The following is a 16,900-nucleotide window of genomic DNA, read 5'->3' as shown; positions in this document are numbered from 1 at the left end:
TGTAAGTAAAAGCAGGTCATTTTGTTATTTTATTTGAAAAAAAAAACTGATGTAGAAATTAGGTCATTCATTAAAAAGTGGATCTTTAGTGTGCTGCTTTTAGTAATTTACTATGGTATTTGCATGGTGGACACATTTAAGTGTGTTTTTTGTAATTAAAAGCAAGTAAAAATTATATTTTTGGGAAAAATCGATGTAGAAATGAGATTATTCTGTTATTTATTGTGAATTGGATCTTTAGTGTGCTGTTTTTAGTAATTAACTATGGTATTTGCATGGTATACACCTTTTAAGTGTGTCTTTTTGTAAGAAAAACAAGTCAATTTGTTATTTTATTTGAAAAAAATCAACGTAGAAACATGATTATCCTGTTATTCATTGAAAAGTGAATTTTTAGTGTGCTGCTATTAATATTTTACTATAGTATTTTCATGGTATACACATTTAAATGTGTTTTTTGTAATGAAAAGCAAGTAAAAATGACATTTTTATTTGGAAAAAATCAATGTAGAAATGAGATTATTCTGTTATTTATTGTGAAGTGGATCTTTAGTCTGCTGCTTTTAATGATTTTTGATATTTGCACGATAAACACATTAAAATTGTGGTTTTTGTAAGTAAAAGTAATTAAAAATGATAAATTATCGAAAAAAAATGATGTAGATATCAGGTTATTCTGTTATCCATTTAGAAATGTATCTTTGGTGTGCTGTTTTTAGTAATTTACGATGCCATTTGCATGGTTGACACATTTAAATTGTGTTTTTTGTAATTAAAAGCAGCTAAAAATGATAATTTTTTTGGAAAAGTCAATGTAGAAACGAGGTTATTCTGTTATTTATTGAGAAGTGAATCTTTAGTGTGCTGCTTTTACTATGGTATTTGCATGCTAGACACATTTAAATGTTTGTTTTGTTAGTAAAATGTATTTTTGGAAAAATCTATGTAGAAACAAGGTTGTTCTCTCTTTGTGAAGTAGATTTTTAGTGAGCTGTTTTAAGCAATTTAATATGCTATTTGCATGGTAGACACATTCTAATTGTTTTTTGTAAGAAAAAAATTATGATTTTTTTTTTTTTGCACCTTTTTGGTGGGAAAAATCGAAGTAGAAATGAGGTTATTCAGTTATTCATTAAAAAGTGAATCTGTAGTCTGCTGCTTTTAATGATTTACTATGGTATTTGCATGGTAAACACATTTAAATGTGTTTGTTTGTAAGTAAAACAGGTCAATTTGTTTTATTTGGAAAAATTGATGTAGAAATTAGGTTATTCATTGAGAAGTGGACCTTTAGTCTGCTGCTTTTCGTAATTTACTATGGTATTTAGCATGGTGAACACATTTAAATGTGTTTTTTTTTGTAAAAGCAGGTTAAAGTTATAATTTTTGGGAACATTTATGTATAAATAAGGTTATTCATTGAAGTGTATCTTTTAATGTGCTCTTAGTCATTTATGGTCCCACTTTATATTAAGTGGCCTTAACTAATATGTACTTACACAGGAATTAATAGTTTGTTACAATGTTCTTATTGTGTAAATACATGTATTTACTATGTACTTATGCTTGATTAAATACATGTATGCAATTACATCTGTAATTAACTTCTGTAATTACATTTGTAAATACACTGTTGACCATTCCCTACACCTTAACCCACCCTTAAACCTACCCACACCACCAAACCTGTCCATAACCCAACCCCTATCCCAACTCAAAAGCACCACAAGTGTTGTCAAATACATTATAAACACAGTAAGTTCATTGTATTTATTTTTTTAATGTAAGTACATAGTACTTAAGGACACTTAATATAAAGTGGGCCCTCATTTACTATGCATGCATGGTGCACACATTGAATGTGCTATTTGTCAATAAAAACAGGTCCATTTGTTATTTGAAAATTTTGATGTTGAAACAATATTATTATGTTGTTCTTTGAGATGTGGATCTTTATTTTTTAGTAGTTTACAATGGTATTTGCATGTTAGACCCATTTAAATGTATTTTTGTAAGAAAAACAGGCACATTTTTAACTTTTTTGTTTTTGGTAAAAGTCTATGTATAAATTAGGTTTTTCTGTTATTCATTAAAAGTTTGAGCTTTAATGTGCTGTTTTTTTTAGCAATTTACTATGGTATTTGCCTCGTAGACACAAATAGTTTTTTGTAATAAGTAAAAAATCTTTATTGAAAAATCAATATAGAAACAATGTAATATGTTATTCGCTGAGAAGTGTCTAGTGTGACGCCCCATTCACACGGGGCCTCTGAGTCAACGCTTGACTGAAGGCGTGTCTAAAGTCGGGCTGAAGCGAACGTCATAGCAGCGTCAGCCAATGAAATTCAGTCAGCAATAGGCCACTGTCTAGCTGGTGTATTTGCATACAGCTATCTGATTGGCTGACGCTCGTTCGGCGCTTGAAAAGTTGAGCTAGGCCCAACTTCTGCAGCGAGCAACACCTCTGAAGCGGCGCCGATGGATCCACAATGCAGTTCGGCAACGCCTGACGTCACCCATTCAAAGTTAATGGGAAGCGTTGACGCTGATGCCCCTTGTAAATGGGGCGTGAGGCTTTTAGCAATTTACTATGGTGTTTATTTTTATTTCTTATTTTTTTTTGTATTATTAGTTTTTTGGAAATATTGTTGTAGAAAGGAAATTAGGTTATTCTGTTATCATTTAGAAACGAACCCAAGTATGCTGTTTTTAGTCATTTACTATGGTATTTGCATGTTGGACACATTTAAATGTGTGTTTTGTAAGTTAAAGCAGATAAAAATGATATACTTTTATGGAAAAATCTATGTAGAAATGAGGTTATTTTATCATTCATTGAGAAGTGGCTCTTTAGTGTGCTGCTTTTAGTAATTTACTATGGTATTTGCATGGTATACACATTTAAATGTGTTTTTGTAAGTAAAAGCAAGTAAAAATTATATACTTTATTTGGAAAAATCCATGTAAAAAACAATGTTATTCTGTTATTCACTGAGAAGTGGAACTTTAGTGTGCTGTTTTAGTAATTTACTATGGTATTTACATGGTATACACATTATAATTGTGTTTTTTTGTTAGTAAAAGCTAGTAAAAATGAAAAATGTTTGTAAAAATTGATGCAGAACCGAGTTTATTCTGTTATTCATTGAGAAGCGTGTCTTCATGGTAACGTGTAGCCGTGTTTAGCTCCAGTAAACTGATCTGAGAGCAGTTCAGAAGGGCAGCGTTGCTCATCCAGAGCACGAACGCTGGCTCATATTTGCTGAACTGGCTGAATTTGCTCTCGATGTCCTTGTCGCTTCACCAGCAGATTGTGCGAGTCTCCGCTTAAGCGCTGGAAATAAGATGCAGTGGTTTCTGCAAATCCAGCAGGCCGAACGCTTGATTAGCACAGCAAAGGAAGCCATTAAACAAACAGCATGCTGGGATATGCTGATTCCCGCCTGTATGAGCGGATTCCGTTCCCTCTGATAACACTGGGACTTTATGGCCTGCCGTCTAAAGCTGCCTTGGTTATTGGTTCTCATTGTTATTTTTGTAGAATTGGACAAATGAGAAATGTTTTTTGACAATTATTAATGCATTCGGATATTTTGTTTTTGGGTGAATCAAGATTTTTTTCCACTTTTCAGTACGAACAGGAGTATGAATTGGGGGAATCGTTGTATTACATTGTAACCACAGTTAACGTTAAGTGTTTGAGGTAAAAACATTTTAAATCTTGTCCAAATAGTTATTTTTTGTGAAGTTTTGATCATTTTGCTTGGTAATTGTTATTTAAGTGTAGTAACTCATGGTAAATGCTAATAAAATGGTGTCTAATAAAAGTTTACCACAGCTTTTGGATGATAATCGTAGTTTAAATGGAGTAATTTTAGTATAAACCCAGTTCAACTGGTATTTCATGGAAGTTACCATATTATTTGCACTGTAACATCAGTTAAAATGGACATATTTTGGGTAAAAATGGATTACCACAGTTAAAATTAAGTACTTGAGGTAAAAACAAACAAACAAACAAAAAAAAAAACATTGTAAATCTTGTCCAAATAGTTATTTTATTGAAGTTCAACATCATTTTGCTTGGGCGTTGTTTTTTTTTAAATGAAGTAATTCGTGGTAAATGCTAAAAAAATGGTGTATAATAGAACTTTACCATAGCTTTTAGATGATAATTGTAGTTTAAATGGAGTATTTTGAATAAAACTATGATTAAACCCAGTTTAAGTGACATTTTGTGGAAGTGTACCATGATATTTGCATTGTAATCACAGCTAATGTTAATGTAAAAACATTGTAAATCTTGTCTAAATAGTTATTTTAAAGTTCACCATCATTTTGCTTGGTAATTGTTGTTTAAATGTAGTAACTCATAGTAAATGTTAATAAAATGGTGATTAACAAATGTTTACCACAGCTTTTAGATAATAATTGTAGTTTGAATGGAAAATTTTGAATAAAACTATGGTAAACCCAGTTCAAATGTCATTTAATGGACAATAACCATGGTATTTGCATTGTAACAACAGCTAACTAAGTATTTGAGGTAAAAAAAATAAAAATAAAACAAACATTGTAAATCCTGTTTAAATTGTTTTGTTTTTTGTGAAGTTTTGATCATTTTGCTTGGTAATTGTTATTTAAGTGTAGTTACTCATGGTAAATGCTAATAAAATGGTTTGTAATGAAAGTTTACCATAGCTTTTGGATGATAATCGTATTTAAATAGAATATTTTGAATAAAACTATGATTAGACCCAGTTTAAGTGACATTTTGTGGAAGTGTACCATGGTATTTGTTTTGTAATCAAAGTTAATGTTAATGTAAAAATATTGCAAATCTTGTTTAAATAGTTATTTTATTGAAGTTTACCATCATTTTGCTTGGTAATTGTTGTTTAAATGTTGTAACTCATGGTAAATGCTAATGAAAATGTGTCTAACAAAACTTTACCATAGCTTTTGGATGATAATTGTAGTTTAGTATTTTGAATAAAACTATGATTAAACCCAGTTTAAGTGACATTTTGTGGAAGTGTACCATGGTATTTGCATTGTAATCACAGTTAATGTTAATGTAAAAACATTGTAAATCTTGTTTAAATAGTTTTTTTATTGAAGTTTACCATCATTTTGCTTGGTAATTGTTGTTTAAATGTTGTAACTCATGGTAAACGCTAATGAAAAGGTGTCTAACAAAACTTTACCATAGCTTTTGGATGATAATTGTAGTTTAAATGGAGTATTTTGAATAAAACTATGATTAAACCCAGTTCAAGTTGGTTTTGTGGAAGTGTACCATGGTATTTGCATTGTAATCACAGTTAATGTTAAGGTAAAAACATTGTAAATACTGTGTATATTGTTGTTTTAGAGACGTTTACCATCATTTTGCTTGGTAATTGTTGTTTAAATGTAGTTACTCATGGTAAATGTTAATAAAATGGTGTCTAATAAAAGTTTACCACAGCTTTTGGATGATACTCGTAGTTTAAATGGAGTAATTTTAGCATAAACCCAGTTCAACTGGTATTTTATAGAAGTTACCATAGTATTTGCACTGTAACAACAGTTAAAATTGACATATTTTGGGTAAAAATGGATTACCACAGTTAAAATTAAGTACTTGAGGTAAAAAAAACAAAACAAAACATTGTAAATCTTGTCCAAATAGTTATTTTATTGAAGTTCAACATCATTTTGCTTGGGCGTTGTTTTTTTTTTAAAATGAAGTAATTCGTGGTAAATGCTAAAAAAAATGGTGTATAATAGAACTTTACCATAGCTTTTAGATGATAATTGTAGTTTAAATGGAGTATTTTGAATAAAACTATGATTAAACCCAGTTTAAGTGACATTTTGTGGAAGTGTACCATGATATTTGCATTGTAATCACAGCTAACGTTAATGTAAAAACATTGTAAATCTTGTCTAAATAGTTATTTTAAAGTTCACCATCATTTTGCTTGGTAATTGTTGTTTAAATGTAGTAACTCATAGTAAATGTTAATAAAATGGTGACTAATAAATGTTTACCACAGCTTTTAGATAATAATTGTAGTTTGAATGGAATATTTTGAATAAAACTATGGTAAACCCAGTTCAAATGTCATTTAATGGACTATAACCATGGTATTTGCATTGTAACAATAGCTAACTAAGTATTTGAGGTAAAAAAAAAAAAAAAAAAAAAAACATTGTAAATCCTGTTTAAATTGTTGTTTTAGTGAAGTTTGCCATCATTTTGCTTGGTAATTGTTATTTAAATGTAGAAACTCATGGTAAATGCTAATAAAATGGTGTATGATAGAACATTATTATAGCTTTTTGGTAGATAATTGTAGTTTAAATAGAATATTTTGAATAAAACCATGGTAAACCCATTTGTGACATTTTGTGGAAGTGTACCATGGTATTTGCATTGTAACCCCAGTTAGCATTAAGTGTTAGGGCTAAGTTTACCATCATTTTGCTGGGTAATTATTGTTTAAATGTAGTAACTCATGGTAAATGCTTATAAATGATCTGTAATAGACGTTTAGCATATTGGATGATAACCGTATTGTTGATAACTGAGTATTTTGAATACAACCATTGTAAAGCCAGTTCAAATGGTATTTTATGGAAGTTTACCAGGGTATTTGCATTGTTAACAAAGTTAAAATTGAATATTGGGAATAAAACCATTATAAACCCTTTTGTAATAATTGTTATGAATGTTTACTATAGTTTGTGCTTGGTAAGCACTGCCTAAATGTAGTAACTCATAGTAAACCCATTTAAAATGGTGTGTAATGGAAACAGACTATCATAGTTTTTTGGATAGCTAGTTGATAGCTAGTAAATGAATATTTGACAAACTGGTAAACCCAGTTGAAAGTGTGTTTCAGGAAAGTTACCATAGTATTTGCATTGTAACCACAGTTAAAATTGACATTTTGAGTAAAACCCGGTAAAAAATGGATTACTGCAGTTAACAGAGTATTTATTGAAGTTTTATTGAAGTTCACCATCATTTTGCTTGGTGGTAGTTGTTTAAATGTGGTAACTCATGGTAAACACAAGTAAAAGGGTGTGCCAGGAAGTTTAGTTTGTTTTTTGATAACTATATTTAAAAAAAAAACATGGTAAACCCAATTCAAATGGTCTTTCATAAAAATGTTGTATTTTTTTTACACAGTCAAAATAGATATATTGTAGTACAACCATTGTAAACCGTGTTTAAAGACTTGTTTGATGCATTACCATAGTTTTTGTTTAATAATCATTGCTTAAATGTAGTAACTCATGGTAAACCCTGGTAAAATGGTCTGTAATGGAAGTTTACCATAGATTTTGGATGATAACGATATTTAAATTCTGTATTTGGAGTAAAAGCATGGTCAACTCAGTTCAAATGGGTTTTTATAGATGTTTAACATGATATTTGCATTAAATTAGGCAATCTGGCAAATGTTGGCCTTTTGTTTTCTTCATCATGTTGATGTTTATGATTAATTTAATCAAAATGTTGGAGGTACAATATTAGATTTAATGTTTATTTCTTTTGAACATTTTCTAACGATTACTGTAGTATGTTTCACCGTGTTTCTATTTTTTTTTCTACATATCTGTAGAATTTTACACAAAATCTTTAGTAAAAAATGTGTGTGGTAAAATTGCTGTACAGTTATATTTTCACGTATTCGGTGCATTTTATGGATTGATTTCTATTGTACAATGTTGAAATTGTTAGTATGGATACTAGGGATGTAACGGTATCAGAATTTCACGGTACGGTAATACCTCGGTATGAATGTCACGGTACGGTATTTATTGAATCATTTAAAGGAAAAAACAAAACTTATGAAAATACTCCAAAAAAGTGCCAAAAGTGTCAATGACATACAAATTAGCCATCTATCTGTAAGCTTTGAAACAGGAACTTCAATTTTAATAACAAAAAAATATTAAACCATGTAAAAAAATAAAGCTTAAATTTAGTAGTGTTGAAAAATCACATTCAACATTTAATCACTCATTCACTTAGATAGAGATGGGTTTAAAGGAAAATTATCATATAAATATAATCTGGTAAAAGCTGGTATCTCTGGGTATTTACAATGTCCCCTGCAACAGAAAAAAAACCCTCTCATTTGGGACTGAGGTTTCTGGGACAAGAGAGATATGACTTGGCCCAGGTTGTTAGCAGTGGGTAATGTTGTGCATTGTCTTTCCCCCACTTGAGAGCACAAACCATGAGTGAGATAGAGATCTCATGTCTGCATCAATCTGAACAGTGTGCTGTGTTTCTGCAGTCCCCATGACTGATTATTAGTCGTATTCCCCAAATTGCAGGCACGTGCACACACAGTGCTCAACCTGTGCAGTGCACATGTCCTTTTTAGTCTTTGATAGAATGTTCCCTTCCAAAATGATCAAAAGTGCCCCGGCGACGCGACATACCCTCCGTCCCCGCTTTTACAGTACGCGCGCGACAACACAGCTGATAAGAACTCGGGCGAAAACACCACTATTCAGGACGCGCGCGGCGACAACACCCGCTTTAGAGTTTTCCAGCTCTTTTTGATCCCCGCTTCTAGCAGCACACTCCATTTCCGCATTACTGGATCTGTAGCAACAATAGACCGCAAGGGATTATGGCCAAGCCTGGGCTGATGGGAATTGTAGTTTTCCGGTACCTCCCGTTCGCTTCATTCGCCTGAGCAAATTTTCTCAGAAGACCTATAGTTTTACCGAGTCATGCGACTACGGTAATATCGAAAAAAATTAATATTGCGGTATGACGGTATTTACAATACCGTTACATCCCTAATGGATACAAATCCAAACTCTACAGTTTAATTGTCTTTTTATTTGGCACGGTAAACCCAGTTAAAATAAGATCCCATTTTATACCATATCTTTTTTTGTTTGAGTTTACAAATAGTTTTAGTATAGTAGTCATGTTTTTAAATGAAGATTTTGTGGTAAAACTGTGGTAAGCTCTATTTAAACAGTCTTAAATGAACGTCTACCCAGTGGAAACCAATGTTTAACAGTGGTATTTGTAGTATAATCATCATAAATCCATGTCAAGTTGTGTTGTTTGACGATTCACCATAGCATTTTGCATGCTCATTGTAGTTAAATGAAGCATTTGGACAGTGATTAAACCACATCAGTTCATCTAAAATGGAAAAGAATTGGAAAGACATTGCCGTTCACTTTAGCATTGTACTGAAATTGTCCTCTAAAGCATTTTGTAAAGGGAAGCACAAATAAAACTCAGCAAAAAGATAGTTATAGGGTTTGTTGCAAGTGCTTCAGCTTCTTTTCGGTCTCAATGGTTGTTATCCGAGTGTCTCTCTATTTCTCTTCTCGTGTCTCTCCATCGTCTCGAGATGCTCGAACCGTTGCCATAGAAACGCAGGGAAGAAATGCTGGTAAAAGAAGAGGATGAAGATCAGAGTGCCGAGATGCGTTCAGATGCTCATGTCAGGCTATAAGAAGGAATGCAGTTTATTTTCTACTTTTTGTTTTGAAGGTTATTTAGTAGTTTGTGTGTTATTACTGTGTGTTTCCATGGTAAACTGAGGAAAATGGTGCTTTATGGACATTTGTTACATGACTAACCAGTTTAAATTAGGTAAAATTTGAAGACTTGTTTGATGCATTACCATAGTTTTGGTTTGGTAATCATTGCTAAATGTAGTAACCTATGGTAAACCCTAGTAAAATGTACTGTAATTGATGTTTACCATAGTTTTTGGTTGATGACTGTAGTTTAAACAAAGTATTTTTTAGTAAAACCACGGTAAACCCAATTCAAACGGTCCTTTGTAGAAGTTTACCATGATATTTGCATTGTAAACACAATTTATATTAAGAATTTGAGGTTAAAATATTGTAAATACTGTCCAAATTGTCTTTTTTATGGACGTTTACTATTGATTTAACTTGGTTATTGTTCTTTAAATGTAATATCTCATGCTAAACCTAAGTAAAATGTTGTGTAATAGAAGTTTACCATAGCTTTTTGATGCTAATTTTAGTTTAAGTGAAGCATAAAATCATTGTAAACCAAGTTCAAATGGTCTTTTTTTGAAGTTTACTATGATATTTGCATTGTAACCTCAGTTAAAATGAAGTAATTGGAGTCAAAACAATGTAAATAATGACCCAAAACCATAGTGATCCCAGTTGAAGTTACCTTAGTATTTTAATTGTACATTTAAAATAGAAATAATGGAGTAAAACCATTGTAAACCCCGCAAATACCTGTTTTATGGATTACCATAGTTTTTGTTTGATAATCATTGCTTAAATGTAGTAACTCATGGTAAACCCAAGTAAAAGGCTCTGTAATTGAAGTTTACCATAGTCTTTGATTGATAACGATAGTTTAAATGAAGTATTTGGAGTAAAACCATGGTGAACCCAACTCAAATGGTCTTTCGTAGAAGTTTACCATGGTATTTTCATTGTAATTAATTAAATAAAATTAAATAATGGTAATGAAAACCATTATAAATCATAGTTTTGCTTTGTAAGCATTGGTTAAAAGTTGATTAAATCTCATGGTAAACTCAATTGAAATGATATAGGTTTACCATTATTTTTTTGATAACGGTAGATTAAGAAAAAAAGGTAAACCAAGTTCTTTCATATATTTTTAAAATAATATTTGGATTGTAACCACAGTTAAAATAAGGTATTAGAAGTAAAACCATGGTAAACTCTATTCAAATGGTTATTTGTTTCTCTAACATGTAAAATGAAAAGAACATTCACAAAGCAACTCATGTAAACACCTTAATCATATTGCAGTCTTATTCAGATAGCCAAATAATTCGATCACTGATGTCCATGTAAATGTAGTCAGTGTGCGCTGACAAAATAAACATTGTCAATTTTGAATCCACACAGACTTTAAAGGTCTGCATTGTGAGTTCCTGCGGTGACGTCGACTCGTCCTTCATCAGACTGTCCAACACAATCTCATGGCAATTCGTAACTTTTTCATTTAGTGGCTATTTCGTATGAATACGTACAATCTAATTCGTACAATTTAGTACGATTTGCTCATCACCCAATGACGGTTGGGTTTAGGGGTGGGGTTAGGTGCCACGCCTCCTTTTTAAAATCGTACAATTTGGTCCGACTGAACTCGTACGAATTAGCCACTAAACTGGCAAAACGTAAAATGCTTACGTTTTCTCCTGAGATCAGACTGGACTTTCAGAAAGAGACGTGCCAGAGACTCTGAATACATGCGTCCCATCAGGCCAGTGACGTCTCCAAAGTGAGCACATACAGAACGATGCACTCACGTTTTTAGCAAGGTTAACAACATAAGCCGTGCTGGATAAATGAGCTCCACTTACCGGCTGTCACAGATGGACACCAGAGAACAGCAGCTAAAACACTCAAAATAGACCAGAACTGCTACTACTGTAGGGCTGCACGATATGACTACAGTTTCACAAGACAGTTGGAATAGCTCTATGTGATGGTTTTCTGGGGAGTCTTCAAGTACAGAAACTGAATAATTATAATAAATTTTTTTTCTTACTCTGCTTAGTCTCTACCCCACTTTCTTTACATTACTGTGCGCTGATTGTCGCCTTTCACTTTGCAACCTCTGAACCAGTGAATGCATGTTTAAGCGCTGACTGACAGACGCGCTCCATACAATAAACTGATCCCAGATCAGCGTCTGTACGCGCCATTTAAAGGGACACTTCTGTTATCAAACAAGTGCGCAGCAAATGAATCTCATGTTTTGTTTAGTTTGATAACAGAGGTGTCTCTGTAAGAATGCACAGATCTATAATGAAAGCAGTCTGTTACTTTAGAAACTGTTTGTGCTCATTTAAGAGAAAATAAGCTGTTTAAAATAAAACATGCAGGACGGAGATGTTTCATATTATTCAGTGTATTTGTCTGTTTAAACATACACCCGCTCCTCTGTAAATGGCGTGTACAGACGCTGATCTGGGATCAGTTTATTGTATGAAGCGCGTCTGTCAGTCAGCGCTTATACATGCATTCACTGGTTCATAGGTAGCATACGCACAGTAATGTAAAGAAAGTGGGATAGAATGGTAAAATACGGGAGAATTTCGGCAAAAACGGGAGGGTTTACGTGAGTGCAGTGAACAGGAAGTGTTTGTGGAGAAACAGTTTTGCCAGATAACATCTTTGCGAGGGAACGCAAAACATCTTTGCGAGGGAACGCAAAACATCTTTGCGAGATAACGCAAAACATCTTTGCGAGAGAACGCAAAAAACTTAGAAATATATATTTTCCTCCCACCCATTTTTTTTTCTTTCACCCATTATTTTTTTTTCACCCACCCATTTTTTTTCTCCTCCACTACGTCCCTTCCGGGGTTCCGTACTTACCTCACTCCCTTGTCCACAAAAACAATCAATTAAAGAAGGTACAAAAGAAAATGGCGTCAAGCTCCCTATTTACTATGTTCAAATATTTACAATCACAGACAAATCCAAAAAGGGGCCAAAAACAGCAGAGTAGTCATTTAACAGGCAGAGATCAGATTTTCAACATCAACAAAGCAAGAACTAAAGCACTAAATACTTTCAAAGATCTTTCTCAAACACTTAGACAAACTCCAATTCAACAAATCTAACAAACAAACACACACTTTCTTTCTATAACCAAAAACACACCACTACCAACCACAAGTGAGCTCAAACAGCTAAACAGGAAGCGACAGAGGAAGAATTTATAGGCAGCCAGGAGTCAGCTGACTAGACAGGGTGTGGCATCAATTGGAGCTGGGGCAGGACCAAACAAAGGAGCAAGCAGCTACTTCCTGCAGAGAGACACAGAACACTTCCCAAAAATAAAAAGAGCAGAATTAATACATAAAGGGACATAACAGTTGCCCTCAACTCCATTGTCGTCTATTTCATTGTTGTCTACACCATTGCAATCTACTCTATTACCCTCAACTCTGTTGCCTTCAGCACAGTTGCCCTTAGGTCAGTTCCCCTCATCTCTGTAGCCCTCATTTCCATTACCCTTAACTCTGTGGTCCTCAACTCTGTGGCCCTCAACTACATTACTGTTTACTACCTTGCTCAAAATCCAACCTGAAGTTTCACACAGAATTTTAAGACATTTTAAGAATCGATTTGATCAAGTAGTTTTTACCAGATGTCGTATTGGGCATACGAGAATAACACATGGTTTTTTGCTCCAAGGTGAAAACCCAACTCAGTGTTTGTGCTGCAAAACTACTCTTACTATAAAACACATTTTACTGGACTGTCTTGCTTTTACTGATACCAGAAGGACTTTTTATGAAATTAATTCTTAAGGACATTTTTGACAAAGTGAAACCAGAAAAGATTTTAGATTTTTTATCATGTATTAATAGGGATGTAACGGTATCAGAATTTCACGGTACGGTAATACCTCGGTATGAATGTCACGGTACGGTATTTATTGAATCATTTACAGGAAAAAACAAAACTTATGAAAATACTCCAAAAAAGTGCCAAAAGTGTCAATGACATACAAATTAGCCATCTATCTGTAAGCTTTGAAACAGGAACTTCAATTTTAATAACAAAAAAATATTAAACCATGTAAAAAAATTAAGTTTCAATTTAGTATTGTTGAAAACTCATCACATTCAACATTTAATCACTCACTCACTTAGATAGAGATGGGTTTAAAGGAAAATTATCATATAAATATAATCTGGTAAAAGCTGGTATCTCTGGGCATTTACAATGTCCCCTGCAACAGAAAAAAAACCCTCTCATTTGGGACTGAGGTTTCTGGGACAAGAGAGATATGACTTGGCCCAGGTTGACAGCAGTGGGTAACGTTGTGCATTGTCTTTCCCCCACTTGAGAGGACAAACTATGAGTGAGATAGAGATCTCATGTCTGCATCAATCTGAACAATGTGCTGACAACACCGCTATTCAGTATGCGTGCGACAACACAGCTGATAAGAACTCGTGCGACAACACCGCTATTCAGTACGCGCGTGGCGACAACACCCGCTTTAGGGTTTTCCAGCTTTTTTTTCATCCCTGCTTCTAGCAGCACACTCCATTTCCGCATTACTGGATCTGTAGCGACAACAGACCGCAAGGGATTATGGCCAAGCCTGGGCTGATGGGAATTTTAGTTTTTGCTACCTCCCGTTCGATTCATTCGCCTGAGCAAATTTTCTTAGAAGACTTATAGTTTTACAGAGTCATGCGACTACGGTAATATCGAAAAAAAATAATATTGCGGTATGACGGTATTTACAATACCATTACATCCCTATGTATTAACACAAAAAATCTCATTTAATTTATGTTTTATTTTGTTTGTTGTTTTTTAAATTGTTTATTTATTGTTGAAAGATTCCTGCCATGAAGATAGCCTTGGTTGCTGACATGGCATTAAATAAAAAATACATTACATTACTACCTTGCTCTCGGCTCAGTTGTCCTCAACTCCATTGCCCTCAACTCATTTACGGTCTACTCCGTGGCCCTTAGCATTGCCCTCAACTGTGTTGCCCTCATCTCCATTGCCCTCAACTGTGTTGCCCTCATCTCCATTGCCCTCAACTGTGTTGCCTTCATCTCCATTGCCCTCAACTGTGTTGCCTTCATCTCCATTGCCCTCAACTGTGTTGCCCTCATCTCCATTGCCCTCAACTGTGTTGCCTTCATCTCCATTGCCCTCAACTGTGTTGCCCTCATCTCCATTGCCCTCAACTGTGTTGCCCTCATCTCCATTGCCCTCAACTGTGTTGCCCTCGTCTCCATTGCCCTCAACTGTGTTGCCCTCATCTCCATTGCCCTCAACTGTGTTGCCCTCATCTCCATTGCCCTCAACTGTGTTGCCCTCATCTCCATTGCCCTTCAACTGCATTACCAGTCAACTGCATTTGTTTTATAACATTTACCAATAACCTTAATGACAATCATCAACAGAATCAAACATTCTCCATCACATTTGAGTTGTTTTACGATAATACTTGATACTCTAAATTATACATTTGCTGTGTATCCTCACAGTTTAAGGAAAAAGTGAATGGAAATGTACCTGAAATTCTGGAATAATTCACAATAGATTTCAATTGAAAATTAACATTACAATTTAGTGATTTTAGTAGCAAATGTTGCTCAATGGGGAACCACAATGGCTAATCACTTTCACATTGTTTTGAGTCTGTGAAAAAATACAACCTTACCACCATGAAAAAGCTGCTGAAAATTGGGGAATAATAATATGAAAGGAATTGTATTATTCATGCATTACATTATATCTAGCGGAAAATGTCAAAAACTGCTCCAGTCAATGATAAACAATTAATGCAAATACTTTTTCACAAGTAGAACTTAAAGCTATAACTTCCAAGAGGCGACCAATATGTGAAGCAACTATAAATGAGATTGACTGTATATAGAGGGAACCGCATTTAGTTAAATTTAGATGAATGTAACAAGTGTTAGAAATAATGGACTGAGTTTGACAATGCAGATAATGTGTGATACTGTGCATTAAACATTGAGTGTTTTTAACCTTTTAAAGAGACAGTGTTCAGAGACGGATAGAAATACCCCCCACGGTTATGAAGTAGCCAGAGTTCAGACTAGGGGCCCTATCATACACCCGGCGCAAGGCGGTTTTGCAGCACGCCGTTTAAAAAACAAATGCATTTGCGCTCTTATGCGCCCATAGACGTTGTGGTGTAAAAAAGTAGGCGTGTTAGGGAGGGTTGCTATTTTGAGGAACTATAATAGACCGCACAATAGACCAGATCAAAGCGGGTGACGCAGAGTGCGTTGGTTGTGCGCCTCACTTAAACATTGCTTAATACACACAGGGTGTACAGCAATACGCAAATATCTTTACAAATGAAAAATAATTGACAGATTCAAATATTCCAAAAATTATTATTTTCTTGCCTACATAAATATAAAAACCACCGCCTTCATGCCTTCATCTCTGAGGCTTTTTCAGTTTATTCATGACAAGTTGCTTTAGTGTAATGTTATTATTATTAGCAGTATTATTTATTATCTGCATATTTATATTTGCTTTATTAAAATAAAGAGTAGGATTTGCCCACCTGTCAGGTTTTAGACCATACGGGACACAGCATGTGTATTTGGGAAAAAAATACACATTATTTTTTATTTATTTATTTTTTTAACACACTTCGTTAGTATTGTTCATTTATTCGTTTGCTGGAAATTAGAACTAAATTTAGAAATTAGCTTTGAAACAAATCTTTGCGCTTAATAACCGAAATTAATTATGTATAGGCTAATGGATGTCTGTGTGCAACACGTTTCCCTATCCGCAAGAGTGAAAATAAAGAATGAGGAGGCTTAGCTCTCATTCTTGTGCTGTAGATTTCTTTATTGTACTATATTAAATTATTTAGTGGCTATCTGATTATATAATATATATGTTTCTGCATGGCCACTTACCAAACAAAATGAATGTAATAAATCAAGGTCTCGTTCCCACAGCTCTTTAAGGGCTCCGATATTACAGCAGAAACAATGGACCTTTCACTTTAATTAAATGCTTTTCCGTGCTCGTTACTTAAGGATAATGAGTTATTTTTCCCCACTTTTCGGTCAGTGCTGAATTAACCCCAGCGTCCGGTGGGAGTTTGCCGTCTGTGTCCGAAACGTAGAATCATCTTTTTTTTTTTTTTTTTTTTTAACACAGAGATTAGATTCACATTCAAATGAAGGCTACGTTTATTCATTATTACTGTAACCTGTGAGTTTTATAAGGCGTAATGAAGGCAATTGATGTTAGTAAATGGACTGACCGAGCTAAACCTCGATTAGCTTAATATAACTGGATAGTGTGGGGGAGGAAGGCGTTATCAGTGTGATTGCATCACGGTAAAATAAAG

General features: G+C 33.9%; 1 protein-coding gene across 1 annotated transcript in view; it reads left to right on the top strand.

Annotated features, from left to right (window-relative positions):
* The window catches only part of kdm4b (lysine (K)-specific demethylase 4B), an 814,203-nt gene that overhangs the window by 152,711 nt on the left and 644,592 nt on the right, over positions 1-16,900 (top strand). The gene's annotated exons all lie outside the window — the stretch shown is intronic.

This window comes from Danio rerio, chromosome 22 (genome assembly GCF_052040795.2).
Source record: "Danio rerio strain M-AB ecotype USA chromosome 22, GRCz13ab, whole genome shotgun sequence".
Lineage (NCBI taxonomy): Eukaryota > Metazoa > Chordata > Actinopteri > Cypriniformes > Danionidae > Danio > Danio rerio.
This window is presented reverse-complemented; position numbering and strand designations above follow the sequence as displayed.